Source organism: Rissa tridactyla, chromosome 7 (genome assembly GCF_028500815.1).
Source record: "Rissa tridactyla isolate bRisTri1 chromosome 7, bRisTri1.patW.cur.20221130, whole genome shotgun sequence".
Taxonomy (NCBI): Eukaryota; Metazoa; Chordata; class Aves; order Charadriiformes; family Laridae; genus Rissa; species Rissa tridactyla.
The window spans coordinates 43567100-43593703 of NC_071472.1; the positions used below are offsets into that span (position 1 = coordinate 43567100).

The window sequence follows — 26604 nt, forward strand, 5'->3', positions numbered from 1 at the left end:
GGGTTTGTTTATTTTTTTAAGGCTTGGTTTGGTATGCTGTCTACAGCAACCAAGAGCATCTTGCAGAATTCAAAAATCCTTAGTTAAACGCAGCTGCAGTGAAGCCTTAACGCAACTTTTTTCTGACAGTAAAAAAGAGGTTCGAGCAGGAAGGAGAGTAAGAAGAAGAGATTGCCTCATGGGAGAATTTGTATGAGGGGTGGAGTGTCTGGGGAGGACTGGCATAGCCACCTGAAAGGAAAGAGCAGCCCCAGGGCTGGAAGGTTGAATCTGTTCATTTTTTCTTTAATTTGGGGAAGCAGGAATTGCTACGGTGGCTGGGCCAGCATTAGACACTGGACAGTGCCAGGGAGAGCTTTGTGGGGCAAAAGACGACAGATGGGACATCCGACATCGTGGGACATCTGTCAGTAGCTCACATTATAAATGGTAGTCTCAAAACTGAGGGTTAGGCCACAGTCATGGTCTCTTACTGTAGGAGGATGGACTCATCTTTTAGTGCAAAGAAATCCCTTGATTTAAGCAATTTTTGTCAAAAATACAGGGAGAATATATATACTTTCAGGTACATGTTTTTACAAAGTTGGTATCAGTTGGGTCTTTGTAGACGGTTTTGGTGGAGAGGAGCGGGTGTTTTGAAACTGAAATTGGATCAGCTAATCGGTCTTGATACGGCACTGGAAATGTGTAAAACAAAGTGTAATTTGAGTTGAGATTACTGAAGGTGCTTAAAAGTGAAGCAGTTTGCTAACTGTTTCAGGTCTTTGCTCAGAGCAGGAACTGAGAGATTGCTAGCACCAGCAGCGTGTGTGGTGTTCTGCCTCTTGCTTGCTCATGTCTGGTTACATTTTTTTCACTTGCAGGAAAAAGCAGCCCAGCAAATTAGAAACACTCAGTAGGCATTATGCTGCTCTTAATTATGTAGGAGCACAGACACTATTCACAACAGTAACAGGAAAACTACCAAAGCAAATGCAGCAGACTAAAATGCCAAATTAAGGTCTCAGCTCTTGAATGTAACTAAATTTGCAAGTTGATACTGCACACTGTAAGCGTGGGGGTCCGCATTTCCCTGAATAGTCCCCTAGCTTTATCTGCCTGCAATTCTAGGATGAAAACTGTATTTGCAAGTGCGTGCATACATGAGCTAGAGGTCAGGGGTATAATTAGACTCTGCACTGAGATTTGGTGGCATGCTTCTGGATTTCTCTTCTCCCCCAAGGAGAATGTGAATTGCTTCTGTTGCACCCGACCTGTGCAGGAGCGGATGCACACATCGCTGTCACAGTGTGACTCTGGCTTTGTAAATTATACGTCTTGTGGCTGTAAATTGGTCCGGGCTCCTGGAGTTCCTCTCTGTCAGACTGTTCATGCGGCTTACCGAGGTTCACAGCCTTGAGATGTCAGGAGGGGAGGGCCAACAGACTGCTCCTGAATTGGCAGAGCGTGAGACCCAAGAGTTAATGAGAAAGCAATACCTTTGCATAAGCCATTTGGACCATCTCTCTGATTTGTGCTTTTGTTCTTCCTGTAGCACCTGGGTTATTACTTACTACATGTTACTTAAAGCCTAGCAGGTGTTAGAGCTTTTAATCCTAGAGCGAGGTCTCAGTGTGTCCTTGCTATTGTCTGTCAAGGATTATTTGGTTTATGGCATGACGGTAGCCACTTTTACACGTCTCGCTGTAGGATCATGGCACTGGTCAATTTTCTCATTCGCTGATATAGACTCTGTTTTCATTTTGTGGCTGAGGTCCATAGCAGAGAGTATTGCCTGGACATAGTCCTGGAGGACATTTATTTTCATGATAGCAGTGCCTGCCAGGATTTCTTAACGTGAGGGCTCTGCAGTGGAACGTACTTTCTGCATTACGTATCCATAATAAGACTTAAAGTATGAATGAAGCAGGACTTTAATCGCTAAAATGTCTCATGGCAAGCTAATGGGAGAACACGTGTTAGAATTGAGGTGCCCATGTCTCTGGCATGCAGCTGGGCACAGGCGCCAAGACTTTTTGAATGGAAAGCATGAAGCAACTTGTTCTCATTTGAAGAAATTAACTCTGATAATCCTGAATGCCTAGATTGCTTTCCTGTAGGTACCACGGTATATGTATCATTACTGACCCCTGCGGGCTTTGGATGCGGTGGATCTAATCCAGGTAAATGAAGCTGGCATGAGGTGGTAGTTCAAATCCTGAAAAATGAGATTTGTCTTAAATGCAAGTGAAAAGGTAGATATAGCTTGCTCATGTTTTAGTTAAGTGGGAATATACATCTATAGATTTCTGAGTTATGTATGAAAAAGAATTAAGTGACCAGTGTAAAGAATGCAATAATGCAGGCTAGGAATGACAGCTAACTTTACTGCCTGGCTGGTCCTTACAATTCCAGGAAATATTTGCAAGTGTATCTCTGGCTACTGTCAGGGAACCTGTGCGAAGGTTGATATAGGTGAGATTCATTTTTTTTTGCTGGGTTTGGTCTTGAATGGCATGCATTTTGCGTGCAATTACTCGTTCAGCTGACTGGGGCTCTGGATTATTTTGTGCTGATTGTGCAAGTCTTCCTTTGTCAGAGAGGAGCTCCGTGCCCAGGTATGCGTGAGAGGATTCCCCCTGAAAAGGCGGCTTTATTTTTAGAGTCGGAAGCAGTATGAATTGCTTGAGTGGTCCATCTTTGGGACTGAGATGCCCGAAGTCTCTCAGACGGTAACTGCACACCTACTTAATCCTCCCGCGCTGGCCAGGAAATGCTGATTCAGAGAGACCCAATTCAATGGTGTCTCATGATGGGCGGATGAAAGTGGCTTTGCCTCTGATTACACAGAATAGGGTGAACTGACCTTGTGTGACTGAAGAAGCCCCTAACGTTGGGTGTAGGCTTCTGGCTCCAAGATCTGGTTTTGTTTTTATCTCAGGCTGTTAGGCTCCTAATTTGAGTAGCTGTAACATCAGTTTCAAAGAAAGTAGGTGTGACTGGCATCTGGTTTTTCTGTTTTGTCCTCTGATAATGTCATATTACCATTGAATTTTCAAAATACTCCTAGGAAAATAACATGGCTGTGTATACTTAAACTTTGTTCCTCCTTCTGGAATAAAAAAATTAAAAACCTGAAAATCCCTCACCATGAGGGACCTCACAGGAAAGCTCTGCAGAAATCCCTTTTGTCCTTCAGAAGTGGAAGTGGACTGGAAAGTACCTAGTTTTAAATTTGAAGGGAGAGCACTAAACAGAAAGACATGACTATTATTATTAAGGTTCTTTCCATGTATTTTTTTTCCCCACATAGTTATTGCTATCCCTGCTCTACATGCGTGGAAACTCCCTGGTATTAAAGAAGTGCTGATGGGAGGCAGGCGTCAAACTGCTTTTTGTGCTTTGGAAAAGCATCTCTATCAGGGCACTTGTTAGACTAGCTTAGAGACAATCGTGTTGTGTTTTCAAAGCCCTGTATATGACCATAAGGCCTGGTATTTCAAGAAGCGCTTTCTTGTGGGGTAAACTGGGAGAGTTAAAGGGACTGAGTAATAGCTCTGTAGGGACGCAGGGCATTTATTGCTCAAGCCACAACTGCCTGTAGAACAAAGTTAAACCTTTCTTCATCCTGAGTTTCCTACAGGAAAAAAAAATCATGCTTTTTTGGCACCCATATGTCTGTTATATTGCCTTTTTTCCCCACTTGGAGGGTATGTTTGTCATTGCTACTCCTAGTTCAGCATGAATGGTTTTGTGCAGCTCTTCAGGAAGACCACATAGTATTAAGAAATACGAATCTCCCAGGCCCTTGTAAGTGTGTGAACCGTCAATATCCAGGAGGTGAAGCAAGTTGGGAAACCCTAACTGCTTTCCTTATCTGACTCCCTGGGCAGGCTTCCCGAAACCTCTCTGGAATAGCTTCTGAGCTGAAAGAGATAGACTTCTAGCAGTTGCTGCGAGCTTTGTGTTTTCCTTGGTGGATAACAGATTCGGGAGGGAGGAGGCTGAAGTTGTTGTAAGTTTTTGTGGCTGCTGGGGAAGATCCAGTGGGATATCTCCCCTCACAGAAATGATACCCAGTGGTGAGATGGAAGTTGGAGCTTTCTGAACGGATGCCTCCTGCAGGTTATGCGGAGCTGCTTTGGCAAAGCCATGGACTTCCTCATTTTAGCGCAAATGAATTGCTCTGCATTTAGCTTGTTTCCTTCTCTTCTACTTTGCTTATCCTCAGACAGCGTCCTGGGGAGTGCTTCTAGGTAGGGCAGCTGTGTGTACAGCTCAAATGTGGGCATGCCCCCCTGCTAGACGTGATGTAGCACGGCAGGGCTAGTGATTGCCTGGGACTGAACACGGGAGCTCTCAGCTGGAGTGGCTCACTGTAATTGGTTTCATATGAAGCTCTTATTTTCCCCCAGTGGCACTTCAGCTGGGAGGAAGAGACCGGTTTTCTGCTGACATAACGTCTGTGTGGTGTCATGCTTGTCAGCTGTTAGCTCCACCGCTGGTTCATATATTTAAGCTCATGGGGTTTTTTTTCTTAAAAGCAAGCGGAGGAGTTGAGGGTGACGGTGTAGTATTGCTTCATGTGTGTTTGCTGTAGCTGGCTTTACAGAAAACCCTGTTGCTTAGTTATCTGTGATTGAGGCGATGCTTTCCTTGCTTTCCAAGGGTGAGACCTGCCAGCGTTTCTGCTGGCAACCTGGATTAAAGCTGGAACTTCAGCCAGCAATGCTCCCTATCCACAGCATCTTGCTTTAGTCCAGTTAGTTTAGGTAACCGTGCAAGTGCCAAAGTTTATAGCAAATTCAGGCAGGTCCCGACTGAAGTTGCTTCTCATTCTTGTCCAAGACAGAGACCCCCAGAGAGATCAGTCATATATGTACGTGCTGTATTTGGCTCTGGTCAGACATCCCCAAAGCAAACTCCTGACTGTATGAACTTTCTGCTTTGACCATTATTTTTTTTCTGTAACTTCTGAGCTTGCAAAATATATGTTCTAATAGCGTTGGCCTTAAATACCCTTTTATAAAGACGTGTTACCTCTGTATAGATAACTATATGTTGCTCTTTATAAAAGTGACACAAGAAACATGCACCTTGGGCAGGAGGGACACTCCTTTCTATTTTGGTCAACCTTACTGGATCTTTTCCTTAGATTACAGCACTTTTTGAGAAAAGATTTTCAATAACTAGGAAAAGATTGGCTCTATTCTTCTTAGGACTGAATGTGCCAGAGGACAAAAATAGCTGTCATTAATATTGCAAATGCGTTTTTTGCCAGAGGGTGGCAGTGTGAAAGGGTTTGCATTTACTGTTCTGGGAAGGGAAATGCCTTTTGTCTCAGCTGGGGAAGAAAAATGCCATCTGCTTAACAGACGAGTTAGCACATGAACCCAAATAGCTCCACCTTCAGCCAAATCAGATGTTGAACAAATCAGAAAAATAAGGTTTTGGGCTTGTGGGTTAAATTGAATTAAGCTTAACGACTGCCAAACCAGTGACCTTCCCTGACACAGAGTGCTATCTTTGAAGGCAAAATAATCCACACAAGAAATTCTAGTTTTTGTTACAATAAAAAGTGTATGTGTTTGGGGGGGAGACAGCTAAACGTATGTAAGACGGTCAAGCTTTTGGAACTGTAACTAAAGCACTTAATTTAAATAACGCTCTTCAAAGAGTTCAAGTAGAAAATCTGCAGTCCTCTTATTGTAGTAATTCATAAGGAAACAATAACGCAAAATACATGTTTTTCCTATTTAAATGTGTTCCATCGGGTTGTGTTGGTACAACCTTTAGAATATTTATCAAAATATTCATTGCCTGCTTCTCCATTCAGCTCGTAGAACTGGCATATATCTAGGCAAGAGAGACTGAAATATGTATTCAATCTGCTCTTATTACCAAATACAGTGTTTTTATTCTGCCTGTGAGGCATTGATCTAGTACTGACATATGCTGCCATGTGCAGAGCAAACAAACCTAGCCAGTTTTCTTATAGCAAATAAGGAACTGTGTACTCCAGCATGCTGTAGGAGCTCCAGCTGTTGGCCAGACCCCCTTAATTGCTCTTACGTGGGCCCAGGGGAGATTTGGACTAACAGGCTGCCAGGGCTGGGTGTTTATCTGGCTGTCACAGATGCATCAGCTTTGGAGCCTTTCCTCTCCGGGCTGTGAGGAGGCCCACAGGGATGCAGGTAACAGGGTCTATGGAAAGCCCCAGACAAAGTGAGGAGATGGACCATCCAGGGGTCCAGACAGGAGCAGCAGGAGTTGGGGCTGTAGGCAGGCAGGGTTACAGCAAGGGTCCAAGGGGTCACCTGAGAGATGGGGCCAGAGGTAGGGCTGGACACAGGCTCACCTACCATATAGCTCAGGCCAAGACCGGGTGCCCGGGGCTGAGCTGAAAGGGAGCCCCTGGACCATGGACAGGACTTCAGGTAGAGGCCCCTGTGAGGCTGCTCAGGGCAATTAAGGCCTATTGGTACTGTCATAGAATGGTTTGGGCTGGCAGGGACCTTAAAGATCATCTAGTTCCAGCTCCCTGCCATGGGTAGGGACACCTCCCGCTAGACCAGGTTGCTCAGAGCCCCATCCAGCCTGGTCTTGTAGTGGCTCTGCACTCAGCCAACCTCTTCCTTTCAATGGCATCTTCATTGATTTTACCCTATGCTGATACTGCCTGTAAAGCTTGCTGCTCCCCAGGCTTATAAGAATGGGAAGTGGTTTTGCAGATAAATATTGATTAGGCAATGAAGTCCTGGTTTCCGACTTTCCACATTCAGGCGTGGTTCTCAGTATCACTTGGAAAATCAAGGACAAAATATAACAGGGAGCCTTTTCTGTTGCCTACAAAGGTCAGCACCCCTGTTTAATGAAGTCTGAGATTTCTCTGAGTTTAACTGTGTTTTGACAGTAGATAGTCTTTTGAGGGCAAAGCTCATCAGCTGAAGGTGCTGTTGTGTTGTTTATCATGGATAGGACTCTCAGATGAAGATAATGACTGCAGAAATAAATCCAGGTTTACTGAGTGAATTGTACTATGTAATTTGGCATCTGTCAGCTGAGTCCTGGCCTAAAGTTCACTTCCTTGGCTGCCTTCTCATCTAATCCTTAGCTGGTCATCTCTTATAATTGGATCTAACAGTTAGAATACACAAAATCCAGAGTTGAGACAAAATTCCAGGCTGACAATAGATCACAGAAGTCTCTTCTCAAACACTGGTGGTTGGCTGTGTATCTTCTGCCAAGTTTATTGTGCTGGGGACTTCTGACGCTTCCCATGTGATGTACCGCAATCTTAATGCCCTGAGTTGAGACACCTTAAAAGCAACAGTAAGCTTTCTCAGAACTCAGATGGGCTTTGTGCTCATGAATAAAATATTTCCTTCCTTGTTTTATTTATGTGTTTTCTGTGCCGAGACATGAGTGGTGACAGACGCAAAATCAGGAGACTGTTCTGTGAAATAAAATAAGGTTTTATTTCTATGGCTGTCAAAATGTTTGGTGTCCACACTGGACTGAAATTATGCACCCGTTGTAGCAGAAAACATCCGTTGCATGCAGGGCTGTGCAAGTGGTAAGACGCAATGTTCAGGTCAAGCTTCATCTCTTTCTAGTCTTTTGTGGATTGAGTTGGAGTGGAGCTTTCTGCTGGCGTTTGGACTTGTCTTTTCTGTCCTTTCTCTTGCATGTGGCCCATGGGGTCCACTGAAAGACACGCAGAGGCCTCTGGAATGCTAGTCAGGCAGGGGCAAAAAGCTTCTTGCCTGGACTGGAGCACTGCCATTCCCCACCAAGGAAAACACCCTCACTGGAGGGAGGATTGGGTTAGAGAGCACTTAAACTGGACATACAGAAATCGATGGGGCTTGAAGGGGTGCACCCACAAGTGCTGAGGCTGATGTCATTGTGAGGCCAGTCTTGGTTGCCTTTAGAAGGTCATGGTGACTGGGAGAGGTTCCTGAGGACTGGAAAAGAGTAATCATCACTCCCATCTTCAGGAAGGAGGATCCTTGGGTAGGTGATGGAATTAATTCTGGAAACCATTTCCAGGCACAAGAAGGACAAGAAAGTGATTGGGAGTAGTCTGCCTGTGTTTATGAAGGGGAAATTGTGTTTTACCAATCTGATAGCTTTCCACAATGGGGTGACAAGGTGGTGGACGAGGGGAGAGCAGTGAGTAGTGGTTACCTCAACTTTAGTAAAGCCTTTGGCAGTGTCTCCCACAACATCCTTATAGGCAGGCTGCTGAAGTACAGGTTCTCTACGTGGCCAGTGAATGTGTACATGGTCATAGTGTGCCATGATCAGTGTATAACTGATGTGGGAAACTTTCAAATGGCCTTTTTCAAAACTGGCTGAATGGCCAGGCCCAGAGGGTGATGATCAGTGGCACAAAGTCCAGCTGGAGGCTAGTCATTACTAGGGTACTCCAGGGATGGACACTGGGTCCTGTACTGCTCAGCAGTGTCATTAATTACCCAGATGATGGGACACAGCATATCCTCAGACATTTGCAGACAACAAAAAACTGGGAGGAATGACTGGTGTACCAGATGGGTTTGCTGCCGTTCAGAGGGACCTTGACAGGCTGGAGAATTGGGCAGAGAGGAATCTCAGAAGTTCAACAAAAGGAAATGCAAAGATTCTCAGTGCTCTGATCTGGGTTTCCTTGTTCTCATTACTCTTGCAGAGCAAAGAGCTCATTTGGCTCTTTGATGAGCATGACCTCTGAAGTCCATCACATCAAGAAGGAGGCTCCACCCAGTCATATCAGAGTGATGAAATTAGGCATAGAAACATCTCATCTACATCCCCTGTGGTTAGAAACAACCCCAATACAGGAAATATGTTTAAAGGTAATATGTGAAAAATGTGTGTGTCTTCTCCCCAGATTTTCTAGAAAGGTTAAAAGGGGCTGGCACCTTGCAGGGAATGAGGTGCAAGATATGCAGCAGTGCAGTGTTTTGCTTTCAAAGTGTGGTCTAGAGAAGGACCCCAAAACAACAAATTCTATGCATGGTGGCAGGGCCATGGAGTGTGGGAAAGGCTTTTAAAAGAAGGCTAGAGCAACTGCAGTCACAGCGGAGAAGGGTCATCTTCTTCACTGTTGGCCTCTTTTGTGCCTTTGCGGGCAGCAGAACACTTGGACCCAAAGTGGTTTTGTTGTGCGTTTTGAACAGACTTTCTGCAGCGATCCTGCATGTGGAGGAGTTAGCAATCCGTGTAACGGTTAACCTGCATCTGCCCAGGCCTGTGCCGCCCTATGCTGCACACGCAGCATGGCCTTCAAGCCTGTGTTGCGCTCTGCAGATCCCTTGGCGACGTTGTAATTGCTCCCTCCTTGTAAGAGAGGCGCCTACAGGCAGCTGCTACCTGCTACTGGCAATTACACCTTCTGCGTGGCCTTGCCTTTATCTCGTGGTACAGCAAGAAGCTCTTACGTGCCCGTCGTTTGTTTGACTGAAGAAACAATGATTGGAGTTGTTTTCTTGTAAGAAAGTTTTACACTAGCTAAAATAACCAAAATGGGGGAATATTTTCTATGGATGGGGCCTGCTTAGCATTCAGCGCATGGGTTGGAGGCCTGTTTGATGCTCCACCACCTGCAGTTCTCAGGATGTAAAGGGACATATGATTACCTGTACTATTCTCTCCTTATAGTGGTAGCTCTAATAACTAACTTCTTTAATGATACCTTGCAGATCTAGCCCCTGACAATTCATTTTAACGTTAAAGCAAAAATCCCCAAAACACCATGTTCTGGTGGGGGAATTAGCTTCATTATAATGCATCCCTGCTAGAATTGTATTTAAAACTTACATAATGAAAGAGTACCAACAACCCAGATATGGAATTAATACCTAATATTATACCACCAAAATGACTGTCAAATGAATATATCAATACTGCAAGAGTCTTAATATGTTTCTCCTTTTGTTGTATTTGCCAAAATTTGAGTAAGCCTTTTGCAGAGCTAAATAATGACTCTTAAGTACAAAGCAGCTTGACCAAACATATAAATTCCAGTTAGCATACCGCTTGGCCATTCTGTTGCTCCTGTAGAATAGCTCCTTAAATGTATATATGCTTTGCAGTCGGGGCATTTAAAAACAACAACAAAAAAAATCCAACCCCCAAACAAACAAAAGAAAACCCCAAACACCCAAGCAAGCCAAAAACCAAACACACACAAAAAATCAAAACCAACAAGCAAACAAACACACCCCACAACAGGCTGTGTTTTTAAGGGATGCTGCTCATTGGAGTTTGCTCTGTGTTTGGGGAGATGAGGTTGACAGTCTCCAATCGCATGTACACGCAAGGATTTCAACAGCAAGAGTTTCACATCACACATTCTGTATCCATACCATTACTGCGGTGTCTGAGCCACCCATCATTCAGGTAATGTAAACACAGCCGCTGGTTTCCCTGCGTGGTTATTATTGCTGTAGGTGACGTTTGCCGAGTATCCGTGCTCACAATGCTCCTCACTGGGATTCTCCTCTTACTTGTGGGACATCTAGTGGCAGAAAGGAGATTGGTGTCTTGGAAATCAAAATGGTATTTAGAAAAGGGATACCTGTTTAAAAATAGGGCACTGAAACCTTATTTCTGCCTGCATCTTGATTTATAAGGTTGAAAGAATTGTGCGGGTTTTAAACGATATTTGAACAGAGTTTTGGCTCTTAGTCACAAAAGCAGTTTGTGAGGAGTCAGCAAGGACAAACTGCAACTTGCTTTTGTTAGTGCCGCTCTGTTGAGAAATAGCTTCAAGACTTGCTGAAACAATTTTACTGCAATAAGATTTTTCTTTGTTCCAGCTTAGCTCTGTCGCGTTTATGACATCCAACTGCTCCTTCCAGAAGGCATTTATACCTTTTATTTATTATCTGGTGTATCCTGCTGTTGGCCATGAGGGTCTAAGAGCAGATGTGGGGCTTCAGCGGCCTGAGCAGGCTGTGCGTGACTGCGTGGCTGTAAGTGGCGTGGGAATGCAGGTGAGGGGCAGGAAAAGCTCTTCTGTTCACAAGCCTCGCTATACCTGCAGAATATTCGACGTATTGCTGGATAGCCTCTGCTGGAAATACTCTGCAGAAAGAAGCCCAGGCTTTTAATGGGTAAGACAAGAGGTGGGACAGCTCCCTTTTCTGTCTCCTCTCTCCAGGCCTGGGAGGGGTGTAGTGCAGGCCAAATAATGGACACAAGAGGTGTCTTCTAAAAGACAGCAGCCCTGGGTTCTGCATGGCAGTGAGCTTGCACAGCAAGAAGTTTCCTGGGCATCGTTTGGCTGCTCCACTTCTTTCTAATGGCTCTGTAAGAATAATTGTGTAAACAGTGGAATGTTCTTCCTTTTTTTTTTCCTCTCTCTCCCTCTCTCTCTCCCTCTCTCTCTCCCTCTCTCTCTCCCTCTCTCTCTCCCTCTCTCTCTCCCTCTCCCTCTCTTTTCTTCTCTTTCTTTCTTAACTCTTTACCCTTCTTAGCAAAGCTCATGCAAACCATCTTCTTTGATGGAGTTGAAAGGGCTAATCTGAACTTCAGTAATAGCCTTGGATATTTCACAGCAGAAACAGATCTGTAGAATAATATAAGTGCCTTTAAATCTCTGCTTTAATGGTGTGGGTTTTATCACCTTTCTAGTACATGACCTGTTTGAGGGTTTTTTCTTTTTTTCCATTATGTTCTGTAGCCTTAAGGGCACAGAATCCATTTAGAAAGCAAATTGATATTCCTCTGACCCTAAGTTTTGGGGCTTTATGTAACCGGGCCCTAATGGAAAGATTAGCTGAAAATTCTCTGAGCATTTCTGTGCTCTACCAGTAGGTCTCTGCACTTCAAATTCTGAAGAAGGTCACGACTCTTCCCCTTGCAACCAGCACATGCCAGATAACACCACTGACTGTGGGCTGATGTGCAGGTAGATGCTAGGCAGCCTCTTCGGAGAGGATGGAAGATCTGGGAGCCCAATGATGCTCTCTTGTTTAACCCCAGTAGGCATCCAAGCACCACACAGACACACGCTCCCTCTCTCCCCCAGCAGAATGGGGAACAAAATAGGAAGGGAAGATTCCCCTTCTTTTTCTTGGCTGAGCATGATGCTACATGGCATGAACTGTCCCTTTGGGTAGTTCAGGTCAGTTGTCCTGGTTGTGTCCCCTCCTAATTTATTGTGCATATCCAGCCTGCTCATTGAGTTGGAAAAAGTGAAAGCCTTGATGCTGTGCAAGTGCTGCTCAGCAGCATCCAAACCACCATTGCGTTGTCAACACTGATATAGTCACAAATTCAGAAGACAGCACCATATGGGCTGCTATGACGGAAATTAACTCCGTCCCAGTCAGACCCAGTGCAGGTTCTGAGGCGATCCAGCCACTCCAGCTCACTCAGCAGAGCTAGTCTCACTGGTTGCTAACCTGTGCAGGAACAAGGTGGAATGTGCTGGAGCTGTGCAAGGCAGAGGTGTCCATGCGTGAAGCTGTCTGTCTCTAGCTTGATAGTCAAAGGTATTTGCTGCCCAAGAGAAGTTGGGGCAATAATTAGGTCCATTCTTGTTACTCTTTTCCAGTTCTATAGAGTGGACTTGGAGAAAGCAATTGTGGGACATGAGCAGAGGTTGTCTGAGGGGAAAGGGAGGGAACTGCATGTAGGAAAGAGGTGGCACCTGTGAGGCAGCAGGCTCGTAGGAGCAGGATGGCTGGGGTCTGGTGGGAGCAGTGCCAGGCAATACTACCTCACTAGGGGTCTTCCTGATGCTTGCACAGTTTGGTGATCCATGCTCAGCTGGGGAACTACGTAGGGAATAGCAGCTTTTTTCATCCTGGTGGTAAAATGTTGGCTTGCGATCGGTGTAATCGGTGGTGGTGAAAAGGTGTGTGTGCAGCATACTGTCTCTGCGTGGCCCGGACCTGATGCAGCACAGCTATTGTGCTCCGTGACTGGCTGGCAAGCTTGTGTGCCCTCTGTTGTGAGATGTGAGCTCCAGACTGCATGGCTGTGGTGCACCCTACAAATCATCTGCTGTTATTTCCAGATGGTGTGAAGTTCTACAGGCCCTGCTTGGGAACCCAAGGAGGGAGGGAATTTTCTGTGTGTTGTTCTGAACCTTTACGGTCCCATACCAGGACAGATGGACTTGAATTCACATTTGTCACATACAAACGTGAACCACACAGTACTGTCACATCTTCTGACAAAAGGAGGGAATGCTTTTCATGGAGACCCCTTTGGACCAAGTATTTTTTCCCTTTATAAGTGAAATGTTGCCTCTGTGTTATCCCTAGTAAAACTAGGATAAAAGACAACTTTCTGTCTATGCAGAGGGGTTGGCTTGTCTTCTGCTTTCATATTTCAGAGGCAATTGCCTGGATAAAGTAGCATGCCTCTTGCACGGAGGTCTTGTCCAAGACCTCCATGGACTTCTCTACAAAAGTATTTGCTAGGAGTCTCTTGTAGATCTCCATAGCTGCCAGGTTGTCCATCTTTCAGTAGCCATCTTTCTACAGAGAGGAAATCTCCTGCAGTCTGTCAGGTTGCACTTTTTCCTGTTCTTGAAGCTTTCAGGCCTGCTCCTTGTACTTTCCATAGGCTGTTCTTTCTTTTTCAAAGTCCATCAAAAGGCTTCATCAAACTGCTTCTTGGTGCCTTTCAGATCCTTCTTATAGTGGTCTTTTGCTCTTTGCTTGTGAGATCATGGACATTCAAGGTGAGTTTGGACTCAAGTTGTCACGTAGAGACTATCATCATCTCTCTTTTTTTGTGCTTAGATAATCCCTTCCCCTCAATAGTTCATCAGTCTGAATGGATAATAGCCCACGACTGCACCTCCCCATTATGATGGTGCACCAATAACTGGTAGCAGTGGATGGTGGGTTCAGGTTCTGCAAGTGACTCTGGTATGGCACATCTCTGGTAGTTGAAATGCTAAAGTTTAAGATGTGTTGCGCCCCTCTGAACATCCTCCCATTGTCAATGTGCTGATATCCAGGAACATCTGTAAGTCTGCGTGTTGTATTCCTCACACATGGTGCTGTTCCATATTTTAAGACTGTGCAAACTAGAGTTATGAAGCCTTGTTTGAAAATGAGCTCCGGATGCGTATGTATTGGGAAAGCCTGTATGAGTGACATAATAATGTCAACAGTGGTTTTTGAGTGGGGAACCTTAGGAGCTTACCAGTACTAGTTATGCATATTTCTGCTAGCAGCATCTCTTTGCCATCTGACAGCATTTGGTATGAAGTCACATTTGAAGTGCGGTTCTGACTAGCAGCTCTTGTTTGGTCTGATGAATCTTCTTCAAAAATGGAGTCTAGTCCCATGAAACCTTAAGCACCCTCCTCATGTTGCTACTGTGTCGCTGTCTCTTACACAGCTGATTTGCTCGTGCCTCGGGTTTGTGCAAGACTGTGAAGGTAGACAGAGGAGAAAGCACTGTGATAGAGGCTGCAATGGACTCATCGGGTGTTTTGTTGCTTGATTAGAGAGGTATCGTTAATAACTGAAGTGACTTCCTAGGGTAAAAGTGGTAGCTGAGCTGACTAGCATGTTTTTTATTGATATGCCTGATCTTGCTTGTGTTACAAAACTCAGCCAAATGTTTCTGAACAACAACTTCCATGGTTGAGTTCTTAAATTTTGTCATAGTAACTGGACTGGTTTTGCCAGTCGTCCATACGACAGGTCATATCACACAAAAATAACTAGAATCCAGGATAAGTAAGGTAACTTGTCTTTACACAACTCTGGCAACTGGTGGAGATAAGTGCGTATCTACCGAGAGGCTATCCCATGCACGAGCACGCTAAGGGCTGGCTCAAGAAACCTCTGGTCTAGAGAACAGAAGGGTTTAATGCAATAGCATACATTTATTTTGGCTGTAAGGATGGTGTTGTTGGGAATCTGGTCAGATTTACAGTTCTGATGTCTGGGACAAGTCTGTAGAGCAGCTTATGGGCTCCCTGAGAGGAGGAACCAGTCTTTCTGGCCCTGGAAATCCGAACTCCTATGAAGAGAAATGCCTGCCTCTCCCATTTCTCTTCTGCCAGGATGTCTCTTTTCCCCGCATTCATGCTGATTCACCCCCATGTATATGTACACTTGTTCCTGGTTTTCCTCCATTGCCCCTAAAATGGTGACAATTCGAAAGGGAACTTCCGTGACTGACAGCAGGAGAAGCAGTACCACAAGGAAGCGGGATGTTGGAGCTGACTGCTGGGAAGGGAGCAGGGTGGCACGCAAGGAGTGGATTTGGATAACAAAAAAGGTCAGCAGAGCTGCTGCTGTGCTGAAAACTTGCTTTAGAGATGGACTTGATTTTCAGATACCAAGTGTTAAGCTGGTCCTTTCACCATTTAACCTCACCTTCCATGTGATGGAAAATTACTGCCCTCATGTTCTCTCTTTGTCCTGTTGTAATACTCTCAGAGAGATGCTTATCCATGCTGTTAATGTGTAGTAATGGGATTGCTATTTTAAAAATCAATACAAATATCACACTAAAAAAGAAGGGCTTATGGATTAGTCTGTCAAGAGCTGTTTTAATAGATCTCTCTGACATTTGAGACACTTTCCCCAAAAGTACTCTTTCAGTTTCAAATTACTTTTTAAATGTTGCTGGTTGCAGATTCCAGGCTAGCTAATACAAGTTGTTAGAGTGAAAACCTTTCTCTGCAGTTTCAGAGAAGCTGGAAATCATAAACGTTTTCATTATTTTTTCAATTGATCAAGAATGTATCCTCTCACAAATTAGGGAGCGGCAGCTCCAAACACATGCTTTATTTTTGTGGTTTCAGCCATCTGGTAGACTGGAGAAGCTGGAAAGTTGAAGATGATGCGAAAGTTTAGAACAAGTCTTTCTAATATTGCCACTTGCAGTGTGAAAAGCTGAATGATGCTGATTTGATTGAGACTCTTTTTGAGATGCAAAAAATTGCTAGCAGATGGTATATGTGTTTATAATCTAGGTATCTGAAGTCACTTTAATATGCTTTTTATATTTTAACAGTATTTCTACCCTTCTCATTTCCTTCCGTCCACAGCTCTGTGTGGAATGCTTCAATGATCCTTGTCTGTTAGTGTACTCGTAGCCTTTCTTCTTCTATGATTCCCAAAGGCCTATTAATTACTAATAATTGCAGTCATTCATCAAATTCAGGGCCATGTCTTTGGGGTGTGTACGTTCTGCTGAGAGTCTGGGACCAACAATTGTTACCAGTGCCAATAGCTTGAAGACTTGCAAATCTTTGAAAAATTACTGCTATTATAGCTCGCACCAAGGCTTAGCTCAGAGAAGTACAAGAGTTCGTACCTGCAAGAGTTTGATTCAGGGGTACGTTTGACTTGGCTCCATCTTAACATCTGCTGCAGTTTCCACTTTGTAAGCGGGGAGGAACTAGTGCAATTAGTCCCTTCCCCGTAGAGCCCACAGCATCAGTGGCGAGCAAGTGGATAATTGGAGGGAAGGAGGAAGGGAAGGTAATAGACTCACTGCTGCAGCTGGGTGGTTCTTCACTCCTTTGGAGATTCTCCATTGTGAGACTGGACAGAAGGTTTTGCTTGTTTATGGTCACCTTTGACCTGTCGCAGGTAGAAATAAGTTTCACTAGGGACTGCCGGGGTTGTCGGTGCCTTGGTGAATCAGGAGACTCCAGTGAGAGACTGGGTGGTTGCTGCACTTCCATACAGCTAGCAGATTTTGTAATACTCTCAGTTACCTTTGGAGGTTGAATAAATGGAACCATCCTGCTGTTTTATGTGCTCAGATTATTTTTATCTATGCAACGTATCAGAATGTTTTGTCCTTAATTCAGCATTTTGTGGAGGGTTGCTATAAAGCTCTGTTTGCCATAGGGTCTGTGTGGAATGGCTACCTGATCTAGGCTTTCCCAAATCATCTATAACGCCCAATTATATGCTTTATCTTTAAAAAGTCTTCACAGCACTCAGCCTGAACCAGACAAAGACCACTTTGAGGTCCTCAGACTTTAATCAATGTGGAACTCGATGTTCAGACTTTGTGTAGTGGTGGTGAGGATCACAAAGATGGGGTGTTTGGTGGTAATTGCAGCGAAACAGCCCAAGAATAACTTTGGCCTTAAGTGTCCTCAGGGCAATGAGAGTGTGACACAGCTGGGTGTAATGGCAGGAATCCATTGAACCTTGGAATATTTTGCAATCTTTGAAAGATTTGCAATTGTAAAAAGAGTCCATCTTAATACCCTTAACTCTGATTCAGAAATAGTTGTATATTAGTTCAGAACCTGTATTATGTAATTTCACAGTTCTTGATATTTGCTATGTATTAGAAAGCGCAGGATTCTGCAGAATTTGGTAAACGCCCATTTAAAAAAATCTCTCTCACTTAAAGAGCCCAGAGAACTTCAGCCTTGTCCTATCTACATTTAAAAGTATTTTTTAGTTCACAGATTTACAGTAGGATTTAATGGCCTGGAAGGTAACTAAATGAAATGGTTTACTTACCTACAGGCCAAGTGTGCCCTCGGGCAGACCAAGGATGGGCCTAAAGGTCTAAATGCTTGGTACTGCAAGCAGGGAGGTTAATCCCAGCAAACGTCTTCCCCCTGTGTTTTGTTTTTAGTCATTGCCTGTTCCTCTCTGCCGGTTTTCTGACTCTCCTCACTCACACTGGTCCCCCCCAGTAGCTGTTTTTTGGGACATGCGTCATTCTTGCTTCACGCTGATCTTGCTGGATGTGGTGCCTGTGGTTTCGGGCCAGCCCGTCACTTAGTGGGACTGGTGAGGTTAGTCTTTCCCCCTTTACCGATTCCCCCACCCTCCTGGCAAAAATACTATTGCCCCACGTAGTGGTGGATCCCATCTCTCCCATGCAGAAGCTGATCTGCAGATAGTGTCCTGTGGTCATAACCACCAAAACCAACACCAGCCAACACCATCTCTGCAAACAATTGTTGACCAGCATATCAGTGCCCCCCTCCACGCGCCCTTTCTCCTCACCAGCAGGACTGAGAACAGCACCTGCATCCCCATGTCCCTGACTGCTGCCCCTAGAACTCTGTAGTCATTCAGGTGGCCCAGATCCGTAGCTTGAAAGCACATTTGTCTCCTGTTCAACTTTGAAGGTGGTGAACCTTTTCTGTTAAAGTCTGTTCTAGTTGTAGAAGTAGTTGCAATGATAAGACCAGGAGAGCATCGAAGGGAACTGCATTGCCCCTGAAAACATAGCAGACAAGCGACCGTGGGGTTTTTTTTAACTGTGGGGATATTTGCCTGATATCTGCCTTTTTTCAGTGCTGTTGATTGCCCTAAGATGATACCTTCTTCAAGTATTGTGTAATTTCTTTACTCAGGGAACGCTTCCAGCTGGGACCAAGGTTGACAGGAGCATAGAATCACAAGATGGTTTCATAGAATCAGAGAATGGTTAGAGTTGGAAGGGACCTTAAAGATCATCTGGTTCCAACCCCCATACCCTGGGCAGGGACACCTCCCACCAGACCAGGTTGCTCCAAGCCCCGTCCAGCCTGGCCTTGAACCCCTCCAGGGATGGGGCAGCCACAGCTTCTCTGGGCAAGCTGGTCCAGGGGCTCACCACCCTCACAGTAAAGAATTTCTTCCTAATAGCCAACCTAAATCTACTCTCTTCCAGTTTGAAGCCATTACCCCTTATCCTACCACTACATGCCCTTGTGAAAAGTCCCTCTCTAGCTTTCCTGTAGGCCCCCTTCAGATACTGGAAAGCTGCTATAAGGTCTCCCCAGAGCCTTCACTTCTCCAGGCTGAACAACCCCAACTCTCTCAGCCTGTCCTCATAGGAGAGGAGCTCTAACCCTTTGATCATCTTCGTGGCCCTCCTCTGGACCCACTCCAACAGGTCCATGTCCTTGTTTTTAGGGTCCCCAGAGCTGGATGCTGTACTCCAGGTGGGGTCTCTTGAGAAGCCAGAGAGCTGCTCCTAGCTTTGCTTCAGGTTACGGATAGACCAGGATAGATACAGCACTGAAAAAATATAGCACCACACTATATAGCACGGGCTTAAACTTGCTCTCCTTAATAGGAAACTTCCAGTCCTGGGACTCCGAGTCATCTTTAAGCTTGTGCGTGTAGCGTATTGGAGAAAGAATGAGTGAATGCTTTCTACTGCTGACTTACTGAAGATGTACTGGAAGAAAGGCAAGTGTGACCAGACTTAGAGAAATGTGTACTCATTATGCAATACCAGTGCATTCTAAAGAGTCGTTTATTGTCAGAATTGATGGTATCTGTTCAGACTAGGGAGAGTAGCAGGGATGTTTCTGGTCCTCTTTTTGCTGCTGGTTGTGACTGCAGCTAGAGACTGTTTTTGGTGAAAGTGATGCTTTGTATTCTTCTCCACTCCTGCATGTGAAGTCCAGGGGATGTCTCAGAAGCACCAATGTCTACAGAAGCAGCTCTCCAGAAGTGTAATACAGACAGGTTGTGCACTTCACCTTTGTGCCTGACCTTATACTTGTGCTGTTCTTGCCCTTGAAGTCTGTCAAAGCCACCCACCTCCCCAGACACCAAGCTCCCTATGGTCTTTGGAAAAAAATTAAATGTATAAGTGAGTGGATCAAATTCATGGTTTACTCTAAAACGCTTATCTTTCATTATGATGCTGCATGATGGACATAAAATGAAATTTATAAAGTACATCTAAAACGAACAGACTGCTAAGTGTTTTTAAGCACATAGGCTTGACAGCGGCAGCTGATTAATAATTAAAATAATGGTCAATGAAAGAAATATACCTTTGCTAATCTATAATTACTTGGAAGCGTCTTCATGCATTTTCCATGAGAGTCTTTTCCTTGTAAGACTCAAAAAGTATATTTAGTGTTTGTTTGCTTTCAACTATGGTTTTCAGCGGATATTGACTGAAACAGCGTCTTAATCAGTCTGACCTCAGCCTCCAGGGGATTTTTTTTCCATTGACTGTATTTCTTCCTCCTCACTTCTCCCTGTGTGCTGAAATTCTTGTCAGAGCTGCGAGCTCTGTCTATTAATGTTGCCTTTAGTGCTTCTTATTTAAGAATCTTTTTAGCTCAAAACTTTTCTGAACGTTCCCATCTTGGTGGGCAGTTCTTGCTGGCTTTGACCGGAGCTAAATTTCTTGGAAGCAGTTTCCTCCCATCCTCCTGCTTTTCTCAAACTGACTTTCCAGCAGCAGCTGTGCTGAGAACAAAATACTAAGTAGTGCAAAGCATTTTAGAGGGCTCAGGGAGTCAGGTCTTCTGCGTTAAGACCACTCAAACTGAATAACTCAGCCAGGTTTTCCCACCTCAAGCCTGGACTTGGCTTTTTTTTTTTTTCTGTGGACTTAGAATGGGTCCTTGTGTTCTGTTTGTCTTCCCTGCATTCCCTGCCACCTACTTTGTCATTACTTCCTATTTCAGCACGTTTGATTGAATCCAGCTTTTCTATTGCAAAACATAAAGGTATCCTTGGCCTAATGTCATTCTCTCTCTGCTGTGCATATCAGTCTCAGGTTGACTATAAATCCAGCTTCTTGCTCCTGTTGTCTGTCTGATTATGGGAATCCTAGAGCATCTCAGGGCAAGCTACAGCTTCCCACAAAATGTACCATGGAATCATGTTACAGGAGGGCTTGAGAAGCATGCAAGTTAGGATTCTTCCAGACAGTGGCTGAATTGAGAAAAAATGAATAAGAAATACCAGTGTCTTTGACAGTCCCACTCTTTTACAACAGCTACATTTGCACCTGGTCTCTTTCCAACAGGCACTGCAGGCTGGTAAGTGAATTTGGCCTGTGCTGTTGGAGCAATAGTCCAGTATCTTCTGCCAGAAGTGCATTTTTCACAAAGTTGGGGCAATCTAAATTTATCACTCTAGATGAAGGACATGGACCTGTTGGAGCGGTGCCAGAGGAGGCCACAAAGATGCTCCGAGGGTTGGAGCCCCTCTCCTGTGAAGACAGACTGAGAGAGTTGGGGTTGTTCAGCCTGGAGACGAGAAGGCTCCGGGGAAACCTTAGAGCCCCTTCCAGTATCTGAAGGGGGCCTACAGGAAAGCTGGGGAGGGGCTGTTTGCAAGGGCATGTAGCGATAGGACGAGGGGCAATGGTTTAAACTAGAGCAGGGCAGGTTTAGATTAGACGTTAGGAAGAAGTTCTTTACACTGAAGGTGGTGAGACACTGGCCCAGGTTGCCCAGAGAGGTGGTGGAGGCCCCATCCCTGGAGACATTCAAGGCCAGGCTGGATGAGGCTCTGAGCAACCTGATCTAGTTGAAGATGTCCCTGCTCACTGCAAGGGGGTGGGACTAGGTGACCTTAAAGGTCCCTTCCAACCCAACACATTATATGATTCTGTGACCTGCATTTCCAACCACACTTAGCAGCTGAACAATTCTCCTGGCACTTTTCTTATATTTCCTCCATAGGCTGTCCCTTGTCCCTTTTTGTTCCGTGGCAGCGGAAAACAGAAACAGAAAGCAATAGGACTTGGACAAAGCTATCTCTGGACAACATGTCACCTGGTCAGAGGCTGCTAATAGTCAGGACGTTCCCAAAAGCTGCAAAGTTTGTATACAGGTGAGCTAGTGGTATGTAATTACCTGACTGCATGCTTTTGGTCCTCTCTCTGGTAAATCCTTTTCTAGGTTAATAAAATGTCATTAGCTGCATCTAGGGGTGAAAAGACCTGGGGGACAAAAAGCTGAATATGTCAACAGCGTTCCCTGGCAGCAAGAGGGGCCAACAACATCCTGGGCTGTATTGGCAAGAATATGCCAGCAAAGTGATCTTTCCTCTCTATTCAGCATTTTTGAGATCACATCTGGAGTGCTGTGTCCAGTTTGAGGATCATAGCTACAAAAAAGACCTGGACATACTGGAGTCAAAGTAGAGGCCACCAAGGCGGCTGGGGCTTGAGCACCTAATGCACGAGGAGAAGTTGAGATGAGAAGGTGCAGGGGATCTTAATGGTATCTGTAACTGCCTAACATGGGAGCGTGTAGAGAAAATGGATCCAGACTTCTCTGAGATGTGCAAGAATAGGGCAATGAACACAAGTTGGAACAAAGGGAATTGCAAGTAGATAGCAGAAAAAAAAATATCAGTCTGAGAGTGGTCAAACACTAGAAGAAGAGTCTTGAGAGGTTGTGAGATTTATGTTCTTTGAGATGCTGAGCTACGTGCAGTTCAGTTCTGGTTTACCTGGACCTCTAGAGGTACCTTCCCAACTATACAACCCTGAATGTGCACTCACAGCCCAGAAGGCCAACCATATCTTGGGCTACATCAAAAGAAGTGTGGCCAGCAGAGCGAGGGAGGTGATTTTTGTCCCTCTACTCTGCCCTCGTGAGACCCCACCTGGAGCACTGTGTCCAGCTCTGGAGTCCTCAGCACAGGAAAGACGTGGACCTGTTGGGGCAAGTCCAGAGGAGGGCCACAAAGATGATCAAAGGGCTGGAGCACCTCTGCTGCGAGGACAGGCTGAGAGAGTTGGGGTTGTTCAGCCTGGAGAGGAGAAGGCTCTGGGGACACCTTATAGCGGCCTTCCAGTACCTAAAGGGGGCTTAAAAGAAAGATGGGGACAAGCTTTTTAGTAGGGCCTGTTGTGATAGGTCAGTGGTTTTAAACTAAAAGAGGGTAGATTTAGAGTAGGAGTAGAAGGAAGAAATTTTTTACAATGAGGGTGGTGACACACTGGCCCACGTTGCCCAGAGAGGTGGTAATTGCCCCATCCCTGGAAACATTCAAGGTCAGGTTGGACGGGGCTCAAAGCAACTCCGTCTAGTTGAAGATGTCCCTGCTCATTGCAGGGGGCTTGGACTAGACCGTTAAAGATCCCTTCTAACCCAAACTATCTATGATTTCCATGGATTAAAGGCATTTTACCTAAGATATTGTATTTGGATATTTGATGAAGTGTACCTTTTATAGGGAGGAATAATCAGATGCCCGCTGCTGATGCACACTATTATCTGCATAGTGGTGTGAAATTTGAATAGTTGTACAATGTTTGCATGTGACACCCAGTTTCCAGAGAATGGAGACTGAAATAGTCACAAGCATATGTTCGTTTCGACTGAATATGATTAGATGAATTTGACAGCATATTTTAGTAATATGTCTCTGTAAAAACAGATTTACTTCTTCATGGAGCAGTTTCTTTAGATTAAATTAAAATATGTGAAAGTTTTTTCTTCAGCATTACCACTTGTCTTTGTGCCATATAGCTTTAATTTATTTATACAGTCTCAGTGCATGCAAAATAGGCATATGCATATTATGCATAAAAAAAGCCTCAAAATAGAAAATAATATTGTTTAGGATGTCTCAGTTATGAACTTTACAACGGCGAGTAATACCAGTTATTACTACAGATAATTTTCTGAATCTTGCAACAATGTTACAGGGACCCTTAAAAAAAATTAATGAACTTGATTATTTTTTTTTTAAACATTCTGGGTATATTCAGATATACTTTATTATTGAAGTATGTGTGCTTCCTTTTAAAGAAGGTGGTTTTGAGGAAGTTTAGTTTTGATGTGAACGCGAAGAGAATTTATTACTGCTTTCAATTTTCTGGTTTTTAGTTTTGAAAGCTTTCATTGCTGAGTCCATACCTTAAAGAACCGCTGTGTAAGCGCAGTTGACTTCCCTGTGGTAGTCATCGACTGGATTATTCTGGATTAATGCACATTTTTGTTTTGATGCTAGTTAAAGTCAAAGAAATTCCTGTAGCTGTAGCAAAGCTAGGCTTGTGAGCCTACTGCATTGAAACTGGTGGGAGTGAGCCTTCAATTGACTAGTGTTTTTGAGGTTGGGGGCTTGCTTGTTCGGGCTTTTTTTTGGTGTCTTTTTTTTTTTTTTTTAGCTGATCTAAAGTGTATTAAGCTCTTCCTTTCCTCTCCTCTCTTCTCATTTTTGAGGACTGATGAACACTTTCTCAGAACATTTCCATCAAATTAAGTGCATAAAAGCCTGAGGTGCACAATTGCTAGTCACTCTATAAACATTCATAAGCTGAAAATTACATAATTATTTTTGGTGGATTTCTTTTATTTTTAAGGCTTTTACTGAAAGAATCTGACAGTGTTCTGTTCATATCTATTAATATTTCACACCAAAATGCACTTCTAAAGCTTTCTGGGCTAACATGCGTATCAGAATGATTTCACCCATTGTTCTCCAAATGCAATGCACTCTCACTCTTAAAGTAAATACAAGTGTCTGCATTTAGGAATCTAAATTGTTAAAAAGGATTTTAAATGCTTGTGAAACAGCAGGATAGGTAATAAGAGAGAGTAGGACCACAGCTTTCTGCTGTCATAACCGAGCTGTCGAGGTCCCATAACATCAGGTCTGTGTCTGTCCCCTTTAAGTGAGACTAACTGGACACTCAGATCGATAACAGGGGCTTCTAATAGATTTGGACTCTGTCAATAATCCCTTTTTGAGCGGTTCGAATACCTATAATTGCCAAAATATTGCCGTTTTGCACTAGGTTATGTTCTCTTTAGTGTGCCATTTAGCATGTCATTGTAGACTTGATAGAATGTTCTGTTACATACCTTGGGAAAGCAAATGGCTAGAAAACCCAAAATTGCTTTCAGTAATTAATATTGAATCCTTATGACTTGAGCAGCCAGCCAGAAATATGCCATTCTACAAGGTTTTCCATTCAAAATGAGTACGAATCATTGGAGCTGGGTATCTTTTATGAAACTTCATTTATCTCCAGCAGTGTACCTGCTTTCCTCAATACGGGAAGAAATGAGTAACGAGAAAGTGTTGCCTGTTCACAGAACCAGACCTTTTGAGCAGTTTTCTCCACAGAAAAGTGCTCTTTAGGCTTTTGCAAGATTCTTAAAGACCCAAACCCCAAAGGAGCTCTGTTATCTGTGTTTTTGTTGCCAGCGTTGTGCTGTAACGGGACTTATCACACCTATGCTTCAGGTGGGACTCTGGTATAGTTTGAATAATTTCATTGACCTTTCTTGGAATGAAGATACCTTCTGCGGATGCTCATTTGACTGAGCTTTACTATAACCCAGAAGTTAAGCCAACAAATTGTCTGTATCATCTGAAAGGGAAGAGACTTACTGTAGGGGTTGGTAGGTGCATCCTAGTGGTCCGCACCCACCGCAATTGGGGTCAGATCTCTTTTTCTTTGCTAAAAAAAGTGTGGGGGGGAAGTCTGTCCTCGTCCTTTGGATTGGTTTGTAGAGCTTCCTCTGCTTTATCTTAATGCTTTTGTGGGGTGCCTGTTGCTAGAATATTGACCTCCCATCCATGTAGCAGCTTCAGGTGTTTTCTTTAGCCAGAGTTGGGAGATGGTTAAAGACACAAACGGGGAACTTCTCACCTTCACTGAGAATATCTGGGCATTTAAGGAGCCAGGTGAGGTAGAGAGACAAAGGGCATGGAGCTGAAATGGCAGATAATTATCTTTATTTATTCCCAGGTTTGTTGTGCTCATGCTAATTACTATCAAGGTGCTTTTAAGGATGAGAAGTGCTAAAGTATTATCTCACGGTTAACATATAATAATTTTCATTGCTTTCCCCCCCCCTCCTCTTCTAACACTGTTGAGAAATGCAGTATCTGAGCTGGAAACATGATGAAACAATTTTGTTCTTCCCAGCGGTTATGAATCCAAAATCGCAACACAAAAAGGGTAAGAAGCCATACAAGCTGTTACCCCTGCTCAAGGTGAGTTTCTGTAGTTCAGATAAAAAGCAGAAAAGTGGGTTGTTATAGCAATAAAAGGGGGTACACAAAAAAAGGGCTACATACCCCCCCAGTAAAAGGGGGTAAAAGAAGGCAGGTCATACACAGTAAACGAGCTTCTGTGTGCAACCGCACCAGCATCTGTTTCCTGCTCAGCAACAGGAACAGTGTTAACAGCGTGTAGCCAAAGCAAAATAAATCCAGAGGGATTTCTGTGATAGAAATGTTCTTTGTGAATTTCCATTGTTTTAGCATCCATATTTAGTAAGAACCCTGGCTGTTCGACGACAGTATTTGACATTTTGTTCTCTCTGGTGATCCATGGGGAGAGCATAGACTAGGGAAGGATGGTGATTAGCACTCAACAGAGTAAGTATTTCACATTTTTTGCCCATTTGATCCACTGTGTTTTGATAGTGCTGCAAAACCCACCTGCAGTTTTGCTTGAGCTCTTCTCTGAGTTTCAGGTGGGAGCAGTTGACCCAAGAATACTTTCACCCACTGAATTCTGTGGTGGCCATGCTGTGAAACCCCACGTAGAAACCTCCACTAAGTTATTATCTTTAAACAGTGTGCTAATAACGTGCGGCTCAAAGCTTAGCCCAAACAACCTTTTTCCTAAAAAAGAATTTCATGGACAGGAACGGTGATTTTAATGCTGTCAGCCCATGGCTGTCTAATTGGCATGAAAACCTTTACTCCATTGTGTGGTGAAGTGAGACTAGTTAAAAAAAAAAAAACCAAAACCAAAACAAAAAAACCCAAACAAACTTTACAAGAGAATTAATATATTTGTTAACTTCGCAGGTGCACTATCAGTTCTGCCTTCACCACTAAAAAGCCCCTCTCTTAAGCTCTCATAAATCCTGGGATAGAAAGTGTTTTATTGCCAGCCACTGAAATGAACCCTTAGTGCCTGGCTTTCTCCACAGCG

At 44.1% G+C, this 26604-nt stretch overlaps 1 protein-coding gene across 24 annotated transcripts in view; it reads left to right on the forward strand.

Moving 5' to 3' along the window:
• TRPM8 (transient receptor potential cation channel subfamily M member 8) overlaps nucleotides 1–26604 on the forward strand; it is a 152488-nt gene that overhangs the window by 72893 nt on the left and 52991 nt on the right. The window contains exon 1 of one of the 24 annotated variants that reach the window (XM_054209580.1): nucleotides 21459–21524. The exons of 22 other annotated variants lie outside the window; for them this stretch is intronic. The gene's annotated coding sequence lies outside the window, so the exon portion shown is untranslated. Of the gene's footprint in view, nucleotides 1–21458; nucleotides 21525–26604 lie in introns of those variants that run through there. One more of the 24 variants, XM_054209585.1, reaches the window with a different exon arrangement.